Source organism: Amborella trichopoda, chromosome 6 (genome assembly GCF_054954075.1).
Source record: "Amborella trichopoda isolate Santa Cruz 75 chromosome 6, AtrichopodaSantaCruz75HAP2 v2.0, whole genome shotgun sequence".
NCBI classification, from domain to species: domain Eukaryota; kingdom Viridiplantae; phylum Streptophyta; class Magnoliopsida; order Amborellales; family Amborellaceae; genus Amborella; species Amborella trichopoda.
The window spans coordinates 47,342,669-47,364,973 of NC_142341.1; the positions used below are offsets into that span (position 1 = coordinate 47,342,669).

The window sequence follows — 22,305 nt, forward strand, 5'->3', positions numbered from 1 at the left end:
CCAAAAGGCATTATGTTCCATTCATATTGTCCGAAAGGAACATTGAAAGCAGTTTTATATCTATCTTTTTCATCAATTTGTACCTGCCAATACCCAGACTTAAGATCAAATTTAGAAAAGATGCAAGCATTTACTAGTCTACCAAGCAAATCCTTTTTATTTGGAATTGGAAATCTTATCCACCTTAGAACTTTATTTAGAGGTTATATATATATATATATATATATATATATATATATATATATATATATATATATATATATATATATATATATATATATATATATATATATATATATATATATATGGATATTCTAAACTTATATATATATATATGGATATTCTAAACTTCACAACCCTTCAAATTACAAAGGTTCAAGAAAGAGAGAGTTGTGAACGATAGGTTTATTAATTTTGTAGTCTATTTTTTTTAAAAAGTTATTTTTGTCGGGCAATTTTGTAAATATTACTCTAAGACAAATGATACTTTTGTAATCTCCATAAGCGTTGAAATTGAAATTTTAACTAAACGACAAAATCATTATACAAATAAAGTTTCAGAACACTAACTTCTAAAATACCATTATACATTTATGAAAATTTTAAATTTATGATTGCTTAATAGTAAAGTTACATATTTAAATAATTTTTTCATAAAAAAAGTATGATTCTTTTGATAAATACACCTACCACAACCCCTTTCAACTTGAAACTTTGTATATATATATATATATATATATATATATATATATATATATATATATATATATAACACTACGCAACACCTATGGGCGAAAATGAACAGTGATTTCGCCTACCCCCATAACCGTCCAAAGGTCATCGCGTGGTCAGGATTGTCTAATAGTGTTTCATTTTTTTATTTTTATTTTATAAATCAGAATGACCTAAAATTTTGAGTTTGTATTCATCAAAAATAGGAGAATCTTCAAAAATTATAAAAAAAATATTTTACACAAAAACAATTGACCAAAATACCCCCGAAAAGTTTTATTTTGGTCAATTTATTTTTACGGATAATTTTTTTTATATTTTTATTAGATGCGCTTCAGTAATATGTACACAGGTCATTCCGATTTGTAGAAAAAAAATAAAAAATAAAACTCTACCGGACAATTGTGACCGCGCAATGAAATTTAGACGGTGATGAGGGTAGGCAAAATTACTATTCAATTTCGTTTATATGCGTTGGAAAGACTTTTCCTCTATATATATATATATATATATATATATATATATATATATATATATATATATATATATATATATATATATATATATATATATATATATATATATATATATATATATATATATATATATATATATATATATATATATATATATATATATATATATATATATATATATATATATATATATATGATAGAGTAATGATCCTATGAGATCCTCCCACACCCCGATGTCTAGGACTTCAAAGTATCACCATTAAATTTGGCACAGATCTATAGAAAAGTCAAATCTCACACCTATTTGATAACTTTTTTAGAGATTTGTATTTAATGGTGATCCATTGAGGTCCTACTCGCCTGGATGTGAGAGGGTCTCATAAGATCATTACTATATATATATATTCGTTTTTTATAAGAAGTTTAAAGTTAGCTGAACTCTCCCAAGTTACTCGGACTCGGCCGAGTGACACCCCTTTGCCAGGATCCGAGTACCTTGTCTGAGTCTTTTTTTTTTTTTCTTTTTTTTTTTAGCATTGGTTGGTATTTTATCTCATATTTTAATTATTTTCTAACTTTCTCCGTCAAATATTTATCTCTTTTTTTTTATCACAGTGAAGAAACAGAATCATCATTGACATGTCTGGCCTACATGCATCTCAAACAAACTGAGTTACGCAAATATATAAAAGACCTCTCAGCAAAAAGCAATGCCATTCTATGCTCCGGACCAACAGGTAAGTAAAACCATTCCGCTTTCTCTCTTTTATTCTTTTTTTTTTTTTTTTTTTGTAACATTAACCTTATTAATCGTTCCCCCTCTCTTTTTTTCAATTAATAAACACAGTTACAGATTTATATCTTAACTAACATTTTCCTTTCATACTTCATTTCAATTGCATAGATTTTTTTGTTTTTTTTGCGTGAGTAGGAATTGAACTTAGGATGAAGTGACAATGACTTAGTGTTGTTAGCGTACTTCTATTCTAACTTAATCAGGATTATGGCCTTCAATTGTTATATGTTATTAATTTGAGATTCTTTACAAAGAGAATATTAATCTTTTGTATATGGAGGTCACAATCATTCTCACTCATTGGATGTCAAATTGGGCAGATGGGAGTGAGTCACGAAATCCGAAAATTTTTATTATGAAACTTTGTGTCTATTCAATAATATTCTTACACCCATTTTCTTTTTAAAAAATCCCATTAATTTATCTTCAAATGGTATTTCCAATTTTTGCTTATTACATTAAATTGAAATTTGAGACCCCTCAGTATCTTGAAATAATCAAATTGTCATGCCTTTGGTATTTTCAAAACAAGAGGAATACAAGCAAGATTTCCAAGCATTGGCTAAAGTTCTCATTCGTAGTGTAATATGTTGACACTAATAGAATGATGGGAAAGTATAAACTCTTAATGCAATGGGCACAAATGCTGTATAATTGAGAAGTATAGTTGTATTTTACCTAAAAGAAGACAACTTATAGTGCTTATTCCATCAATGGAAAAGGCTCCCTAACTGTATCAAGCAAAACATAGGGAAAAAAACAGAAAACAGAAAATAAAAAAAGAAAGTTGCTCAATGGTGTTAGCCAAGGGAGCTTTGAGAAATTTCTTGCAATTGAGAAACTTTTTGTGCTTAAAGTTGTCGAGTTGAATTGAGGCTATTCTTAACAAAATAATACTAGAAAATATGGCGGTTTGGGATTTTCACAACAGCGTCTTAATTCATTGCTATTAGTTTTGTCAACTAATACTGTTAATAATGTTATTGGGGATATTTGTGTAATTATATATTGGAGGTTCACTGACCAAAAGTGTTTTAGATGCAATATTCTTATCACCATTGTATTGTACTTGGTGTGGTTGTAAATATTATTAGCAAAATTAGATGTGAATAACAATCAAGTAATTACTCTTTTCAATGTTTAATGGGGACACTTGATTTGGTGGGACTACTTGATTAATTGCAGAACACCACCAACTAGCACTTGCTATGGCCCTTGCCCATCACTTTGAAGCCAACCTCCTCGTGTTTGATGTTACAGATTTCTCCTCAGAGGAAAATGGTAAATTTCTATAGGAATATATGAAAATTAGCTATTTGTTAGGACTTTCTTTTTTTGATGAATAAAATTAGAAACTTCCAAAAAAAAAAAAATTTATGAATTTCTACGAAAAGCTTTAGAAATTTGTAAATACTTGCTAATGTAATACAACACTCTTGCATATGAGGCATTAGACCTCTAATTATGATAATTAGTTTGTTGTTCTATAAATTGTCTAAAAGCGATACAGTAGAACCCCCAAATAATTGGTATTTTTTATCTAAAAAATCAAATTTAAGGGCATAAATTAGCTTATTCTTTTGATTATTTGTTGTTTACTATATATTGATTATTGTTGTTTACTATATGTCACACTTACTCATGGAGGTAACGTACACCATGTACTGAATTTTGTCCGAAGGTCTTAAAATTTTTATGCTATATACTACACATAATTGTTGCATCTAGTATTTTTTGAAAGGTTTTGTATTATTTTCTATTTATTTATAACAAAAGTCAATTATCTCACTTTTTTTTTATTTTTTTATTCTTTCTAAAAGACTTCTATGAATGTTGTATGGCTTGCAGTCACAAAACAAATATGGTAGCAGCAACAATAGTGGCAAAGTTGTAAGCTCCATTACTCTATTTTTTCATTTTCTTTTGTTGATTGCTTTGCTTGTTTCACTATTTATTGTTTAATTATAGTCTTCTCACATTAATGATTTATTCATTTTAATTCTTTCAGCCCCTTTCAAAGTTGACATCCTGGATGAGGCTTGATTGTATATCTAAGAGAGATGAGCCCGGTGTCAGGTACACATGGACATAAATAACAACAACAATTATATTACTACTATAAAATAGTAGGGCAGTGATTAGTCCTAATATAATAGGATACAACAACCTTTAAAGACCATGTTAAGGCTATTTTATTTGATCCAAATTTAGAAATATATACTCTTTTCATTCTAATGAATGATCACAAAAAAGAAAAATTTAAAAATGCAACCTAGAAAGTATTTAACATAAGCCATCCATTTTGGTGAGATGCTTAGATCTAGGCCATAGAAAGATTTTTTTCCTTTCCAGTTTTTTAAGATGGTTTTATTATCATTAGATGACCAATTTAAAACAAAAAAAAAAAAAGGATTTTAAGCTTGTAAAGGCTAAGATCTTGAAATTCACCAAATGAATGGTCTAGATTCATTGTTGGAGGGGACTCATTTTGACCATATCTAGGCTTCAAATTGAATTTCTTTTTTTTGGGATTGATTATTCAGATAAAGTGAGTGTGTATGCAAAATTTTGAGTCATGCAAGTATCACAAACATGATTTTCTAAAAATGTGGTTGCATTATACCATGATACAACCGTCGCATGAAATCACTGCCCAAAATAGTAGAGAAACATTTATTTCTTTCTTCAATAAATTGTTTTACTAGAATATAATGTCTAGTGAAAATGGTAATTCTTTTTATTCAATATACACTCTTCATTTACTAAGCCCGTATTTCCTTCAAAAGAAGAAGATGTTATAAGTGGTGAATATCTTACAAAATGAGATAATTGGTTGCTTCTTCTATGCAACCCCAAGTGCCCTCTCGCATATGTTTTCCGGTAGGTTAGTTGGGATTGGAGCCTTAGATATCAACTGTGACTCACCGAGCCGAAAGCATGAGCCCCTCTCCTTTGGATACCTCACAATAACAAAATTATTATCTCAATATTGAACTTCCATTAAATTTGGTTATTTAAGCTCATGTTGGGCATCTGATGTTAAACTTCCTTTAAATATTGTGTTTTAATTTGCTCAACGGCTTGATGTTTACAGGGGAAGTGCAAGTCAAAGCACCGGTACGTCAAAGTTGAACTTTCATCACCAGGTATTCCTTCAAATTCCCTTTTTTTCTTTTTTCTTTTTTTCTTTTTTTTTTTTTTTTTTTATAATGAACAATCCATTATAGAAAGAGAAAGCAGTGCTTGATTCTTTTATTTCATGCAAAGTAATTTAAAACTTTTAACAATATTAAATAGGCTTTTACTTTGTAAGTTTTGTAATTTTGTCTAACTACAAGCACATTGGACACGTTTCGCACCAACACAGGCATCAACCCATAATTTACTTCTTTTTTTGTTTGGTAACTATTCAGTTTCTTTATACACTGAATTCTGTTGAATTTATTGGTGCAATCCCAGCTAAGAGGTTCAATGAACGGGTGGCATTTGATGATAAATTACTCATGAAATCCCTTTACAAGGTATTGTATTGCTGATGACATTAATAAGTGTTCCCTGTTGATGACAACCATTTTGAGAAATTACTGCAGGTTATCATTCATATATCAGAAACTACTCCAATCATCGTATACCTACGAGACATTGAAAAGCTCTTATCTAGATCTGAAAGAATTTACTCTTCGTTCCAAAAGATGATGAACAAAATCTCGGGTCCGGTGCTCATATTCGGGTCAAGAATACATCTTCCCTCATATGATGAAGAGGGCCGAAGAGTAATTGATGACAAAGATGACAAGGTATCAGAGCTCTTACGATACAAGATAGAAGTAAAGCCCCCCAAAGATATGAGCAAGCGGGTGAAATGGATGCTTTCTGTAGTCCACGAGATGACGGTGATAAAAGCTCAAGATCATAGAAATCACATAGCTAAATTTCTTAATGCCAATGATATTGACTGTGATGATCTCGATTCAATATGTGTCAACCAAAACACTGAGATACTTAGAAGTAACATAGAGGAAATTGTGGTCTGTGCTCTCATTACCTGCTGAACAATACAGTTCCTAAGTACAGGAATGGAATGCTAGTTATTTCATCCGAAAGGTACAACTACAACTCATGTTAACATTCTTATAATTTATTTAATGGGAGAATTTTTATCTTTGATACAAGGAGGTTACAATTACTTACTATCATTCGATGTGAAATCTGATGGCTTGGGTGTATTAAAAAGTTCAAGAAAATTTCTTTTGAAGTTAGAGCTTGGTCAACGGAATTAATATAGCTATCCAATTTTACATCCAAAGATCAAGATTAATTGTGACCACATTATACCGAAGATAAATAGTCTCCTTATATACTTTTCCTATTTTAATTTATCATTATTTATGATATTATTATTTATGATATTGGTGTCGATAATGATGTTGTTGTCATTATGCATGTCTTGATGATGATGATCACAATTATCATTGCCAATTTCATGTGAAGTTTTTTTTAAAAAAATTGTTATTTGAAATTGGCGTGGACCAGTGTTCACTTCAAGGGGCATTTCAAGTGGCAATCATCCGTAGTTGTCATCAATTTATTGCGTGGCATTTGCCTAGTAATTATTGGACTTCATTTTTCTTTGACTTGTTATACATCTTTTTCTTTTTGCCATGAACAGTCTTGTACATGGACTGCATTTATTTCAAGAAGGTAAGCTCAATGAAAAGGATTCACCACAGACGGGAGCCAATTCTAAATCCCAAAAGGTATGCTCGATTGCAAATGCATAATTTTTTCTCATTGTTCAATTATAAAAAATTTAGCCAAACAGATACTTGTAGTGTAGATCTAAAATCTTTCTTTAAGTTCTCTTTCGTATAGGATTCACATACTTCCAATTCTTCCTCATCATCATTCAAGCCATATCCCTACTATTTTGAGTTGGTTACACAAATCACGTTCCATCATTCTGCTCTACCCTCAATAAGACTATAATTCACCATATCTTTTCTCATTACTTCTAACCATGGCCTTTTGAACATTCCCTTTACCCTTTTAGAGCTTTTCACTTGAACCAAATAGCACATCCTAATTGGTGTTATATTAGGCCTACGTTGCACATGGTAAGCACAACTAAATCTATATTTTCTCATCTTATCGCCTATTGAAGCCATATCTAAATTTTATCTAATTTATTTATTTCAAATTCTAACTTTTCTTGTCTTGTCACTCATCCATCTCAACATCATCATCATCATCATCAGCTACCCTCATTATACGGTATGTTGTTTATTGACCTTAAGTTTAGTCTTATTTACTATTACAATGTCAAGCTTTATAACATAATTGTTTTTTTACTGATAGCCTTGTGAACGTCATCACTTTACCACCAAGTTTTCTAATTGAAATTTATTTTCCCTTTAATCTCTATTAAAATTTATTTTGCCACTTTTTTTAATACAACGAACTATCTCATACCACATAATATTAACTTCGTGCTTAGAATTCAAATTTTTGTCTTTTATCAATTTACTTCTGTATTTTTTTTAAATCCCAACACGTAGTTCTTGGACACATTAATTTCATTCCTATTCCATCCTCTTACCCAAACATCCATAACCATCAGCCTATGTTGTATTGTCAAACTCCCTCATGGGACAACCTTACAGTCTTTATCGATCCACCTTAACTATCAAGAAGTCTATCTAGCTTTTATATAAGGAAAACGTTTATATAAGGATACAACTTTATAATGTAGAACTACGGATGCACCTCAAAAATCCATTGAAAAAGGTAGTTTTAATGTTGAAAAACCCTTTGATTGATCATCTCGACATCGAGATGTATGACCATGAAAAAAAAAAAAATTAAGTCTTAGAAATAGTACATTTTACAACATATTATCTACACCGTCCATTTTCAAGATTTTTATATGTTTATAGATCTACTTGATTTTAACCATTTTTGAAATTTAAAATTTTATAATTAGATATAAAAATAGATTTTGAGATAATCTTAAGAACAACATCAAAATTATATACCATGATAAAATTTGAAGGTGCACCTAACCTCTGCAGCTACGAAAGCATCTGTATGCCAACTGCACCCTTTATATAATCTACTTTTATATGTTATTAAATGTTCATTTCGCTTTTAAAGTAGGTGTGTACTAGTGCTAAGTAGCAAGCCATTGCAAAATCCAAAATGGCCTCACCATCTCATTTCCTTCTCCAAAACCATATTTCTCATGCACCTTGACATGTCTGCTATTTTTTTCCGCATGATTATTTAAGTCCCTTGCTAAAAAAAGTCCTATCTCCATTTGGTATTTGTTGGACTAGTCCATCCATGTCTTCTCAGGATTGTCTCTTAATTATTTAAGTACTATGTATATTAATTATCTCCTTCCCTTATACAAGTTTAATTAATATGAGATTATCACATACTCTGTTGACAATAATTACTTCAGCTTTTATTATGCAAAAAAATTGCAAGATTTTCAAATAGCCAATAAAAAAAATAAAAAATACAAAGCCTTCTATCTATTCTTGTAAAGTCGTTTGGGTGTTGAAGTCTCTCTGCGATGCGATTCTCTCACTGCAAATCTTCTTATCTCCTTTCTCTCTTTTGCCTCCAGCTTTAAATCCCCTTATGTTGATACTAGTACTGAAAACCATTAGCAACACCAGAGAAGCTTCTTTGTTGCATCAATAGAGGGAGAGCAGCGTGCTAGAGATTTACGGGATTTTTTGGACAGAGAAAGAGAGAGATGGGTAGCAAAAATTCCTCTCCCAAAAAGCCCTCCTCTACATTTAAATTCCCTTTTGTTGATCATAACATTAAAAACCATTAGCAGCAGCTTCTTTGCAGCATCAACAGAGGGAGAGCAGAGCAGGGTGCTAAGAGAAAGTTGGGTGCTGGGTTGGGTTTGGAGAGAGAGAGAGAGGGATGGGTAGCAAGGTGCTTGAGAGAAAGTTGGATGTTCGGGGTTTTTAGAGAGAGAGGGAGAGCGAGAAATTGGGTAGGTAGCAGGGTGCTAGTGAGAGAGTTGATTTGTTTGGATTTGCAAGGTTTTTAGAGAGAAAGAGAGCGATGGGTTGTTGGGTCACTGTGGGGTTTGCATGGTGTGAGAGAAGGCAACTCTTTCATTCGAAAAAATTCAAATTTAACTTGATTTTTTTTACGGTAACTTTTAAATTTAAATCTAACTTGATTTTTTTTACAGTAATTTTTGCCTTGACATGCACTATTTTTTTCTTTCAATCTAAAAATCTTAACAAAATCTTGTGGTTGTCCAAATGGTTTAAAGTCTGTTTCTCAATTGGTATGATTTAAAGTAAGTTTCTCAAGATTTTTGGATTACAATTCAAAAATACTCCAATTTTGAGTGCATCTAAGGTAAATCTAAATTGGCAGGCACTAAATAATTTTTATTATTATCCATTCATAAATACCTATTTTTTCCCTTTTCACTTAGTTTTTATAAATACCTAAGTTTATATCCATCAATTTCTGTTGTTTTTTCCCCTTTTCACTTAGTTTTTATAAATACCTAAGTTTATATCCATCGATTTTTGTTGTTTTTTCCCCTTTTCACTTAGTTTTTTATAAGCAAGCAAGTTTCCACTTGGTTTCCTATAAGCAAGCTATGTTAACTTTCCTTCATCTCATTGTATCTGCTAACTTCATACTCTTACTTATTAGCACTCCCAAGTTTCATTTGTCTAGACAAATCCTATTTTTTCGAAATAGCTTCTTTTTGTGCTCGTCTAGAATGAAGCAAGAACCCTTGCCTACTTATCACGCAACATGTTTTGCCTACTTATCACCTAATATGTTGTTGTTGTGGTGTGTTGCTTCCAAGGAACGCCTAACCTTGCATATTTCTCATCACACCCCAGGCGTGTACAACGTGTCCCTTATAGGGATTGGCATGACCAGTATGAGGATGGTTAAGACAGAGTTTCACTTACTTCTAATTATAATTTTTTTATTATGAATATATTATGTTATTTTTTTATTATGAATATATTATGTTTTGTCTTGATTATTCAAGAGAAACAAAATTAGTCCCAAGCAAAAAGCCAAAGCTATGGCGCCAAATCCCAACTTAGTAGGAATGGGCTCAAGGCTAGCACCAAATCCCAACGCTATGGCACCAAATCCTAACTTAGTAGGAATGGGCTCAAGGCTAGATGGTCACAACATGTTGTCTTAAGTTTCATTTCTACTATGAGTAAGGGGACTCAATCCCCACTTAACTATACGAAACAAAAAAACAAAAAAAGATCCCAGCCCCTGTTAAGATAGAGATCAGTGATGTTTCTATTTATGTCTTGTTAAGTTTATGTAATGGGTGAAAGCATCCTTATAATGGGAATCCGGACCTTAGCAATTAGTATTTTAACCTTAACTCCCAAATAATTCAGCAAATTGTTGAATACCATCTTGTCAGAAACTTCGAAATGACCCCCCAAGCTTTTTTAGGACCCATAAGTGCACATGTCTCATTATCATTTCCTTATTTTTTCTTCACTTTTGTGGACTAAGGTATGCTCAAAGCATATGTATAATAGTTCCATTGATATTAAACAAAATTTAGCCAAACAGCTAGTTCTAGTGTAGATCTAAAATCTTTGACACTCTTTGTTCAATTCTCTTTCTTATAGGAATGGTTCACATATTTCTAACTATGATTTTATTTTATTATGAATATATCCTCTTTCTTATAGGAATGGTTCACATATTTCTAACTATGATTTTATTTTATTATGAATATATCCTGAAATCCTTGCTTCAAGTTAAACAAAATGGAGTTCATGCTTCCACTAGAAGACCAGAAAAACCCAAGTCAAAGCCAAAGCTAGGACACCGGAAAACAAATCAAAGGGGTGGATCCCGGCCCCCAGTAGCCTTCTATTTATGCATTCTCTAATTTATATAAGGGTGCAGTTTGTAAAGATCCGAGACTTTTAACAATCAACGTAAAGCATACCTTAAAATAGTGTCGAGAAATGTGGTTTTAATACTGGAAATCTTTGTGATAGCTTTAAAATATATTTTTATTTTTAATTATAAAATTTAAAGCTTCAAACACAATGTAGATCGAGCAGATTTGTAAAACCTTGAAATTGATGATCCAAAAATGTGTTACAAGATGCACTATTTCCAAAACTTGAAATCTATTTTTTTTCTCATTTCCATGCATCTTGATATCAAGATGATCAATTTAAAAATATTTGGGCATCAAAACAGTCTCTTCTAATGAAATTTTCGAGGTGGGCTCCAATTTGATTGTTTAGAACCTCGGCTCTATATAAACATTTTCCTTTATATAATGGGGTGAAAGCACTCTAACAATGGGAACGCGAACTTCGGCATTAGAATTTTAACCCTAGATATTGAAGACCATCTTCTGTGAAACTTTCCCCAATCTTCCGGAGTACCTATAAATTCTTATACCTATAAATTCTTATATCTCATCATCATTTAATTACTCTTTTTTTTTTTACTCTAATTTTTTTTTTTAAGGCTAAGGTATGCTCAATTGTAATATATAAATTTTTGTCAGAGCTTCATTGATATTATACAAATTTGAACCAAACACTTAGATCTAATGTAGAACTAAAATCTGTGATACTCTTTCTTCAATTTCTCTTTCTTATAGGAATGGTTCATATAGTTATAACTATGATTTTGTTTTATTATGGATGTATTGTGAATTGTAATGCTTAGTTTTGGAGGGGAGAAATAAAATGGGATTCATGCTTCCACTGGAAGACTGGAAAAACCCGAGCCAAAAGCCGAAGCTGGGGCACCAGAAACCAAAACAAAGGGGGTGATCTCAACCCTTGTAGCCCTTGTTAAGATAGAGTCTGATGGTGTTTCTATGTATGCCTGGTTTGATTTATGTAATGCGTGAAAGCATTCTTAAAATAGGAAACTGGACCTCAGCATTAGTATTTTAACCCTAATTCCCAAATAACTCAGTAAAGATTTTGAATACCATCTTGCATGAAACTTAATCACACCAATCTTATTAAGTACCTATAAGTGTTCATATTTTTATTATCATTTCTTTTACTTTTTTCATTTTTGTGGATTACAGGAAGTTCTTCAAGACAACAAGTTCGAGAAGCTACTGATGCAAGAGGTTATTGCTGCACAGGACATTGATGTCACCTTCTCAGACATTGGAGCACTAGAAGATACAAAGAGGATCCTCGAAGAGCTTGTAATACTCCCACTTAAGAGGCCTGATATCTTTAGGGGACGTGGTCTCTTAAGACCTTGTAGGGGAATCCTTCTCTTCGGTCCTCCGGGTACCGGGAAAACCATGTTGGCTAAAGCCATTGCTATAGAAGCTGAAGCTACCTTCATTAACATTTCCACGTCGACCATATCCAATAAGTGGTATGGAGAGGCTGAGAAGATCACAAGAGCGCTATTCAGACTGGCTGCAAAATTGGCACCGGCCATTATATTCATTGATGAGGTTGATAGCATGTTGGGTCGGAGGTCTAGTAACGACAGTGAGAGCGAGGCCACACGTTGCGTTAAGAATGAGTTCACGGCCAATTGGGATGGATTGGGCACAAAATCTAATGAGACGATACTCGTTTTGGGGGCAACAAACCGCCCCTTCTCGCTAAAGAGAAGACCGAAGAGCTTAGCTTCAAAGAGCTTGCCTCCATTACTGAAGGATACACGGGCAGTGATCTCAAGGTTCGAGAGAGGGAGGAGGAGAGAGATTTCACCTTCAATCCTTTTTACTTATGTTTTATATCAATCTCAAAATAAGAGAGAGAGAGAGAGAGATTTAATCTTGTGTCCTAATTGTGTTCTTTATCAGTATTAACAAAGAATGGTTGGTAACTTGTTTTGGGCAGAATTTGTGCACTACCGCAGTTTATCGGTCAGTGCGAGAGCTATTGAAGAAGGAAAAAGAAAAAGAAACGGTATTTAGTTTTCGCTCTTTTGGTCTATTAATGATAAAATAAAAAAAATTTCTCGAACTACATGTAAGATTTGAACCTTCTGTTTATTTCCAGATAGCATATTGATAAAATTCAAATAGACCATCGAATGACACGTTAGGTTTTGAAATTTATCAAATTACATTTAGGGTGAAATGTTAAGCAGGTCGCCTCTTAAGTGTATTTGGATAAATTTCCGATAACATAATTATAAAAAATGCTCTTAATTTTGCAAGGTTCTTTCTTTACCATGACCAATGATCTCCAAAATAAAAAATAAGTTGGGATTTTCAAACACAAAAATTTGCTACTTTTTCTGACCCTGATAACTATGTGGTCATGTAACGCACATCAGAATTTGTACTCATGAGAAGAAACAAATACCTCAGGAAAAAGGTGACATTAAATCTAAGTCGAATGAGGAGCAATCCAGGCCGTCGATCTCTAGTGGTACCAAAATGGCAAAGGAGCAAAAAGAAGTGATTCCCCTCAGGCCACTAACCATGGAAGATCTACTCCAAGCCAAGAACCAGGTAATTTTATTTGCAATCTACTCCAAGGAACCAGGAAATTTTATTTGCAGTTTCAATATAATATATGTATGATATATTTCCCTCAGGTCGCTAGTTGGGGGCCTTTTTTGAAGTTTTCCATCTGTGGATACGTGCCTCTCCCTAACTCAAAAATCTCTAGAATAAGTTAAATTATATAAATTCAAGGAACTTATATTTAAAGAAATGCGTCAAAAAAAAATACCTATTATCTATTTTCAAGTAATTTAAAAATTCACCAATCCGGATCAAGAATCAGTGACCGTGTTGAAGCGATAATACAATTAGTTTGTATAAACAGGAGGAAGTATAAGACAACTAACCTCAAATAGCTTCGAACCCCAATCTTTTCTATTAAACATCAAGGTTTGGATCCCCTAGGCCCTCGTTTTTTTGGACGAGCTTTGTTCTTAAGAGCAGTTTTGAATGTCCAAAAGAAAGGAAAAAAAAGAGGGGGATTCCAACCCCCTTAAAGGCAAGATCTCGCCAAAGTAGCCATGATGTATTTTCTATATATATATATATATATATATTTATTGGTTCTAGATAACCGATCTTAAATAGGACTGGTGGGTGGATGATCCGCCCACTGATCCATTTTTAAAAGCACAGCTTTCAACACAACACATGATCAATGTTTAACTTAGGAGGGCTTTTTGAAATTAAACAAAAAAGGGATAAAATGTTAAAGTAATTCATCTCTTAAGTGCATTTTCATTAATTTTTGTAATTTTTAAGGATGGTATAGAATTTATCGTTTGAACCAAAAAAGGCGCAATCACGTGTAGCCCCATTACACCAGAAATGGATGGTTCACATGTTGCTAATGACCTTGATTGAAATCAGAAAGAAACTTTCTCAAGCTTCATAAGGGGAATTGAGACCTTCATATATCAAAAGTAAATGGTTTTATAGCTAGGGATGGCCAGGAGGCCTGGTCCGCCCAGCATAGGAGAATTAAGGTCAAGCAACCATGGTCCGAGGGCCAGTATAGTGGAAGCTCGTCAAGGGCTACAACAAAGCAGGCCCAACCCAAACCTGTTTTTACTTGATTTTTCTTTTCTTTTCTTTTCTTTTCTTTTTTTCTTGAATCTATTAAGCCCCTTTGGCCAGTCCAAATTGTCCCACCCCTAAAGGGACACACGCGAGACTCAGGCTACCCAGACCCATTGTCAGGCCCAATAGCAAATAATGCAATACTTAATGGGGACTGATTCAATGTAAATGGTTCTACCGTAATACAATGAAACAATCTTCAAAAACCTATTATGACCATTTGTTTAATCCCAAATTTTGAAAATACATTCTTTCATTCTAACGAACAATCTTAAAAAAGCAAAACTTGAAAATACAAGTCATAAAGCATTTTTTAATCAAATTAATATAAACCATCTATTTTATTGATATGCTTAAATCTAGACCTTAAAATGATCTTTTTTTTCCTTCTAAATCTTTTACATATCTTTATTATCATTAGATTAACAACCTTTTGCATGTGCCCTGTAGTTTTAAAAAAATGAAAAACACAGCGCCCAAGGGGGCGCCTAGGTACATCCGCCCTAGGTATATCCGCCCGTCTGCCCGGGCCGCCTCGGTCTAGGTGTCTAGGCGGGGTTTTTTAAAACATTGGTTGAAAAATAAAAATAAAAATTAATTTTGAATTCATAAAAAGTCTATATCTTAAAATTCACTGAATGGATGATCTAAATTTATTGTAGGAGGGAACTCATTTTGATCATATCTATATCTATAGTGCAAATCGAATTTTATTTTGATGGTACAAATTGAATTTTATTTTTTGAGATTGATTTTTAAGAGTGTGTGCAAAATTTAAAGTCCCTATTGCTTTCTAAAAATGTGGTCTCATCCAATTACAACGGGACGTTGACATGAGATCATTCCCTATCCCTAATTATTACATAAATTCTCCATCTCTCTCCTCTCTATCTATCTCTCTCACTAAATGAAATTGTCCCTCTCGCACACTAAATGAAATTGTATTCTGACAAGTACAGATTGCCCCTAGCTTGCCTCGGAGGGGAAAATCATGAGCGAGTTGCAGCAATGGAATGATATGTTTGGGGAAGGAGGCTCAAGGACGAAGCAGCAACAGCTCTCCTATTTCCTTTAACCATCCTAAAGCCATGTCAGCTCCTATCTCCCAATGGGAGAGTGCCACGTCTCAATGAGATCCTCTCTCTCCAATGGGAGAGTGCCACATCTCAATGAGATCCTATCCAATAGGAGAGGGCCTGGGTCATCAAGCATTCTTCCTAGGAGCCAAGCTAAGAAAAAGTGATCATCCTTTTTATTGGGAGGGGTAAAGCCCCAAAGGACCTCCTTGTCTTTATAAAGAAAGATTGGACCAAACTTTTTTTTCCTTTTATTGTGTTTTTTTTTTTTTTTTTTTTGACAATGTCATATGAGAATGGAACTTGAGATGTCAAACGGTGAAAACCCAACTTCTACCGTGATTCTTAGATTGGACTATATTTAGTGATGGAATAAGAGTTTCAAGATGTCCATTTTTCTTTTCTTTTTTTCTTATTTTTTTTTTATATTATCTAATGAAAGATTATTTATATTTTATATATGGAGGTCACAATCATTTTTATCTCTTAAATTTCAAAATAAATAGTTGTAAGAATCTTATTAAAAAGACACAAAGTTTAAAAAAAAAAAATTTCGAGTTCGTGACTTACCTAAACCATCCAATTTGACATCTAATGAATGAGAATAATGATTATGACTTTTATGTACAAAAGATAAATGATCTCTTTGTACACAATCCCTTTGTACTTTCCTTTCTTTTTTATATATATATTTTTTTTGGTTTTATTCAATGCTAAGGATGATGGAGGGGCATTTTACTAATTTATTTGTACATTTTCAAAATAAAATAGTTTAACTTTGAACATATAGGAAGTCACATGCAAAAGTATCATTTACAAATAGAGAGAGTTGAATCATAGATGACAAAAAGAGGTCCTACGGCACTAGGGAAAATGGTTTGAGGTCCTACCGCATTAGGGAAAATGGTTTGAGGTCCTACCGCACGAGGAAACATGGTTTTAGGTCCTACCGCACGAGGGGAAATGATATGATGGAAACTGGTTTTATAGGGCTGTAGCCATATGTGAATAAATAAAGCCGAGGTAAAATAGTTTGATAATATCACAGCCATATCTAAATAAATAAAGCGGAGGGAAAATGGTTTGATAATATCTAAATAAATAAAGCTGAGGGAAAATGGTTTGATAGGGCTGTAGCCATATCTAAATAAATAAAGCCTCAACTTATAGCTCATTGAAATTTCTTCAACTTATAGCTCATTGAAAATTGTAATTCAAGCATTAGAAAACTTTTACTAGAAGATCTCGGCTTGAGTTGTGAAAAGAATTACGATTCCAAGCACCAAAAAACATTATTTATAAGATAATAAATTATCTAGACCATCCATTTCACCCTAAAAATAAATATTCACAAATCTGCAACATTGGCATTGGAAATTGATTTTAAAGCTATCATGAATATTTATGCTATTAAAGTGCTTTTCAGAGGATTTGAGGTGAGCCTTTTATTTTGTTTTCTCTAAATCCTGAGAGAAACGTCATCCCTATATTTGTAAACACTCGTGGTCCACGCATTCCCTCTTTATAACAGGATATCAGAACCTCTCTACTAGAGTAAATATGCCCCACTACTGGCTGCAAATCAATGTTTGAAAACTCAAATTAATAGGACGGATCAATGTCGGATTATTGGATCGTAGATCAACTTGAATTGGTGATAAAAAATATTAAAAATAATTAAAATCTAAACAAAAATAAATCTGTGGCTAGGCGGGACACAGTTAAGGGAATAGGCTGGGACCCATACCATCCCAGACTCAATCCGGATTGGCAATCCGAGTAAAAAACCGTCATCCGGTTTTAAAACACTGGTGCAAAGCTTATTTCTCTAAAAGACCAACCATCACTTGGCTTGCATGGGAAGATCATCTCTAGGAGACACCAATTTTTACCAAACCCACCCCATCTAGGCCAGAGCGCCTCTCTCACATAAGAGAGAGAAACACCTACATATTCATATTCATATTCATTGAGAAGACAGAAAGCTCAAGAAAACTGATACCTGTAGAAATTATGGTATAAACCCAAATCACAAAAACCTAATCCTAATCCCTATCCTCCACAACTATAACCCCGAAAACCCAATCCTAATCCTCTGCAACTAAATCCCCAAAGCCTTGGCCTTGCAAGTTGAAACTAAACCCCCAAATAAGGGTGGAAGGCCAAGCTTTAGCAGACCTTTCCCAGCCTGCAAGGCTTACAGACCTTAAAATAAGCCCGGCCAGACAGGTCCTATCAAGGGGTCTAGAACCCAACTGATGCTGCTCTGGACCTTCGAAGCCCTCCGGCCTACCCAGTTCACTGATCTAATGGGCCTTACATTCAGGCTGAGTTTGGAACGGTTGGCCCCGTGAAGAGATCCAAACCCAACCCGTGTAAGGTCGAGTCAGGCCTTTGGCCCGGCAGGCCTGACCCAGGCCAATTAAACTCACTCTTTCAGTAGACTACAAACTCTTATTTCCCCTCACCTCTCTGCCACTTTCGGGTTTCTTCTCACTCTACACAAATTATCCAGACCACTCTCTCTCAACATTTTCCAATTTGGTTTTCCCTTCTCCTGCCCATATTTTTCCCATCTCCTTAACAACACTTTCCTCTCTCTAGCAGCCAAACAACCTTAAACTTAAAATACAATATCCGAAAAATCGCATGTATGGACATCAGCATTTTTCAAGTAAAATACACATCTACTTTCATTTGCAGCCAAAGAAGGGGCAAATTGTTTTTCTGTAGTTTTATCAACATGAAATGCTATAAATTTTGGAAGAAAATGATAAATTTTGTTTATTTGTTTTTTAGCATTTGATTGGACAGCTTAGATAGTATTATTAGCATTTATTTTCTGGACAAGCCATTGGAACATGACTCAGTGAGAAAAAGACTAGTGTTAAGGCTCAGTATAAACTGTACCGGGGGGGGGGGGGGGGGGGGGTATACCTGCCCAAGGGAGCCCAAGGGAGTTCTATTAACAAATTTGGTTTTGTTAAAGTCTCTTAAAAAATTTAAAAATATGGTTACTAAATCACCAATAAATGATGCACTGATGTGTTTCTTACACAATTCTTATGTTTTTTATGCCTTATTTGTAAATTTTTCTTATTAATGATTTTTTTTTTCTTATTATTGATTTGTTTTTCTTTTTTTGGATTTTTCTGAATTGCTTCAAGCTATAAATCAGTTTTTTCCGTAATTCATCTCCTGTTACTTGTTTTGTATACTTCTAATGTTGTTTATATATATTTTTTTAACTATTTTAAATTATTTTTAACAACCTTTTTGTATTTGTTTCCAATTTTTTAGCCCTTTTTGGGCTCTGATTGGGGCCGATGATTTTTTTTTCTATTTTTTCCTTTTGGGATTTTTTTGAATTGTTTCAAGCTATAAATCAGTTTTTTCCATAATTCATCTCCTGTATACTATTTTTGCAGACTTCTAACGTTGTTTATAAAAACATTTACTAATTTAAATTATTTTTAACAACTATTTGTATTTTTTCCAATTTTTTAGCCCTGGTGGGGCTCAGACTCGGTTGAGTTACTCCGCTCAGGTGGGGGCGGAGTCCAGAGTGCAAGCCCATAAATTGAACATTGGCTGTTCAAGAAAAATTTCATCTATTGTAAACAAAAATGAAGTCAATTGTTCATAATTTACATTCAGAAATTCACAAGTAAACATGCAATAAAAAGCAATTATCGCTTATCCTTATTTATGATATATAACCTCTAAATTTGCAATGGAAAATATTTTTTTCTGAAAAATCTCAATAAATTATGAGCAATAATCTTTAATCCATAAAAAAATAATGAGAGACAAATGATACCATTGAAAATTCGGAGTTCTGGCCAGCCATGGCTTCGAGCTTCGAAACACTAATTTCTAGGGCCTCCTGCCTCTCTTTGATCTGAGAAATCAAAAGAAAAGTATCTCAAAATTGGAGAAAAACCACTGAATTTCCAGTTAAGAAATGGAAAATACAGAGGACGAATTGAAAACTAACAAGTAATAGGGAAGAATTAAGGAATGAGAAGTGGGAAAAAACCTAACAACTTATTGCAGAAAAAAGGGAGAAGAAAAGGGAAGATGGAATCAAAATGGAGGGTCATTTTCAATAGAAAACTATGGTTTTGAAAGTTTACCATAGATTAGACAGAGGAATAAGATTTTCCTAAATCCTTCCACATGAAATGCGGAATCTATAAATATACTAAAATATTAAAAATGGACGATCTAAATAATGTATGGTAAGATACACTATTTTGTAAATTCGAAACCGATTTTTTTTTTTCATATTCATACATCTTGATGTCGAAATAATTAACTAGAGGGCTTTTCAACATCCAAACAACCTTCTATGATGAATTTTTGAGGTGCATATTTAATTCTACATTTTAAAGTTACAAAATTATATAAACTTGTTTTCTTCCCCTTAATGACAAAATTGGTAATTCGTATCGTCGCATGGTCACTAGCCCGACTAGAGAAAGCCGGACCAGTCGGAGACCGACTTGCCCAAATAAAAAAATTGTTAAATTGTTGTTATCATCATGGATCAGCTAAATTAAAAAATATAAATAAAATTTAAATATTATTAAATATTTAAACAAGGGTGCCGTTTTTATAAGCTTGAGGCTCTAAACAATCAAAGTAAGCACACCTTCAAAAGTATCGAAAAATGTGGTTTCAATATTGGAAATCTTTGTGATAGCCTTAAAATATTTTCATCTTTAATTATAAAATTTAAAGCTTAAAAAATAGTGTGGATCAAGTAAATCTATAAAAGCTCAAAAATTGACGGTCAAAAAATGCATTACAAGATGCACTATTTCCAAAATTTGAAATCCACTTTTTCTCATGTCCATGCATCTTGATGTCAAGATGATCAATTTGACGACATTTGGGCATCAAAACAACCTCTTCTAGTCACTTTTTTGAGGTGGGCTCTAATTTGATCGTTTAGAGCCTTGGCTCTATATAAACTTTTTCCCTTTAACCAAATTATAGGAACTTCCATCTCTATAAAAAAATATTTTTATAAAACGATTAATATTGTATTGAGTGGAATCTTGAAGTAGGGAGAAAATTGGTATGTTATCATTGAGTTTCAAAATAAAGGGAAAAACATACAATGAAACTATTTATTTTTTGTACAAGGTGGTCACAATTAATACTAACCATTGGATGTGAAGTTGAGTGGCTACATTTATTCTATTGGTCAAATTCTAAATTCAAAAAAAAAAAATCTCAAACTTTACGACACACCAAAGCTATTAAATTTCACATCGGATGGTTGTAAGTAATTGTGATCTTCTTATACCAAAGGTAAATGATCTCATTATATATAATACCAAATAAAAATTGTTATCACAGATAATGACGTTGTGGAGAGTCAAGTGTGTGATCGGATCATCTCCTACTTATATGGCAGTGATGATATTGAGTTTAGGTAGAATATGGTTTATTTTTATTATAACCTTAATAATTTTGGCCTTTTGAAAAAGGGTGCAGTTGGAATACGGATTCATCCATAGCTAGAGGTAAGGTGAACCTTCAAATTTTATTATGGTATATAATTTTGATGTAAAATTTTCTTAAGATTATCTCAAAATCTATTTTTATATCTAATTATAAAATTTTAAATTTCAAAAATGGTAAAAATCAAATAGATCTATAAACATATGAAAATCTTGAAAATGGACGGTGTAGATAATATGTTGTAAAATGCACTATTTATGAAACTTAAAATCGTTTTATTTTTTATGGTCATACATCTAGATGTCGAGATGATTAATCAAATGGTTTTTCAACATTAAAACTATCTTTTCCGATGGATTTTTACTTATATAAGGTTGTGGAACCTTATATAAACTTTTTCCTTGAAAAAAACAACGGTGGAGGGTCTCATAGGATCATTACTCTATAGTAAAATATTACGGGTGGAAAAGTGAACAGGGGTTATTGGTCACATTTTTAAAGGTTGATGGAGGGTAGGATTGGTAATGGGCCGGCCTGGTCAGCCCACACGCGAGAAGCTAAGGCTCAGACCATTAAATGTAGCATGACATTCGGACCATGACCAAGCCATCATGGCTCGAGAATCAGGGCAAGGCCAGTCTTGGGTCAAGGCCACCAAAGGGGCTGCTTGACCCTTCTTCGGCTATGCGTTTTCATTTTTTTTTTGAGTCTATTAGACCTAGGTTGAACCAATCCAAGAATGTGCGAAGGCACTTTTAGCTCGAGGCTTGGGCCAGCCATAGTCCTATAGGGACGTCGTTCAAGTTGGTCCAGAGGCAGCCTGGCTCAGGGAGGGCCGCCCCTTTGCTGTGGGGTTTACAGAGATAACAAAATTATAAATTATGAGAATGTTCACATCTTTTCCCATTAATATATCCAAAGAACATGACCAGAATGACTAATGGGAGTCAACCTGCCTGACCCTCAAAAATTAAGACCTAGGCCAAAAATGTAACACCGAAGGTCAGTCTAGGTCAGGTCACCATGACTTGAGGGCCAGGTGGGCCTTACCATAGGCAATGACTAAGCCAGCAAGGCCCAACCTATTGTCCTTATTTTTATTGTTTTCTTTAGGGTGGGTAATTATTGCTAATATACCTATATTTTAATAAAATTGGAAAAAAACCTCAACTTTCCAAA

At 33.2% G+C, this 22,305-nt stretch overlaps 2 long non-coding RNA genes and 1 pseudogene across 3 annotated transcripts; 2 read left to right on the top strand and 1 right to left on the bottom strand.

Moving 5' to 3' along the window:
- The first annotated feature begins 3,834 nt into the window (after window positions 1-3,834).
- Window positions 3,835-13,058, top strand: LOC18441976 (uncharacterized; annotated as a pseudogene). Its single transcript, XR_016058585.1, has 8 exons — window positions 3,835-3,894; window positions 4,013-4,080; window positions 5,099-5,150; window positions 5,595-6,108; window positions 6,674-6,761; window positions 12,104-12,720; window positions 12,885-12,953; window positions 13,047-13,058. The product of XR_016058585.1 is annotated as an uncharacterized LOC18441976 (transcript).
- Window positions 13,059-13,342: 284 nt separating this feature from the next.
- Window positions 13,343-16,039, top strand: LOC148781827 (uncharacterized). Its single transcript, XR_016056900.1, has 2 exons — window positions 13,343-13,504; window positions 15,538-16,039. It is a non-coding gene; the product is annotated as an uncharacterized LOC148781827 (long non-coding RNA).
- A 2,942-nt stretch (window positions 16,040-18,981) lies between these two features.
- On the bottom strand, window positions 18,982-20,000 carry LOC148781828 (uncharacterized). Its single transcript, XR_016056899.1, has 2 exons — window positions 19,791-20,000; window positions 18,982-19,555 (listed from the first exon to the last, which is right to left on the bottom strand). It is a non-coding gene; the product is annotated as an uncharacterized LOC148781828 (long non-coding RNA).
- Window positions 20,001-22,305: the final 2,305 nt, after the last annotated feature.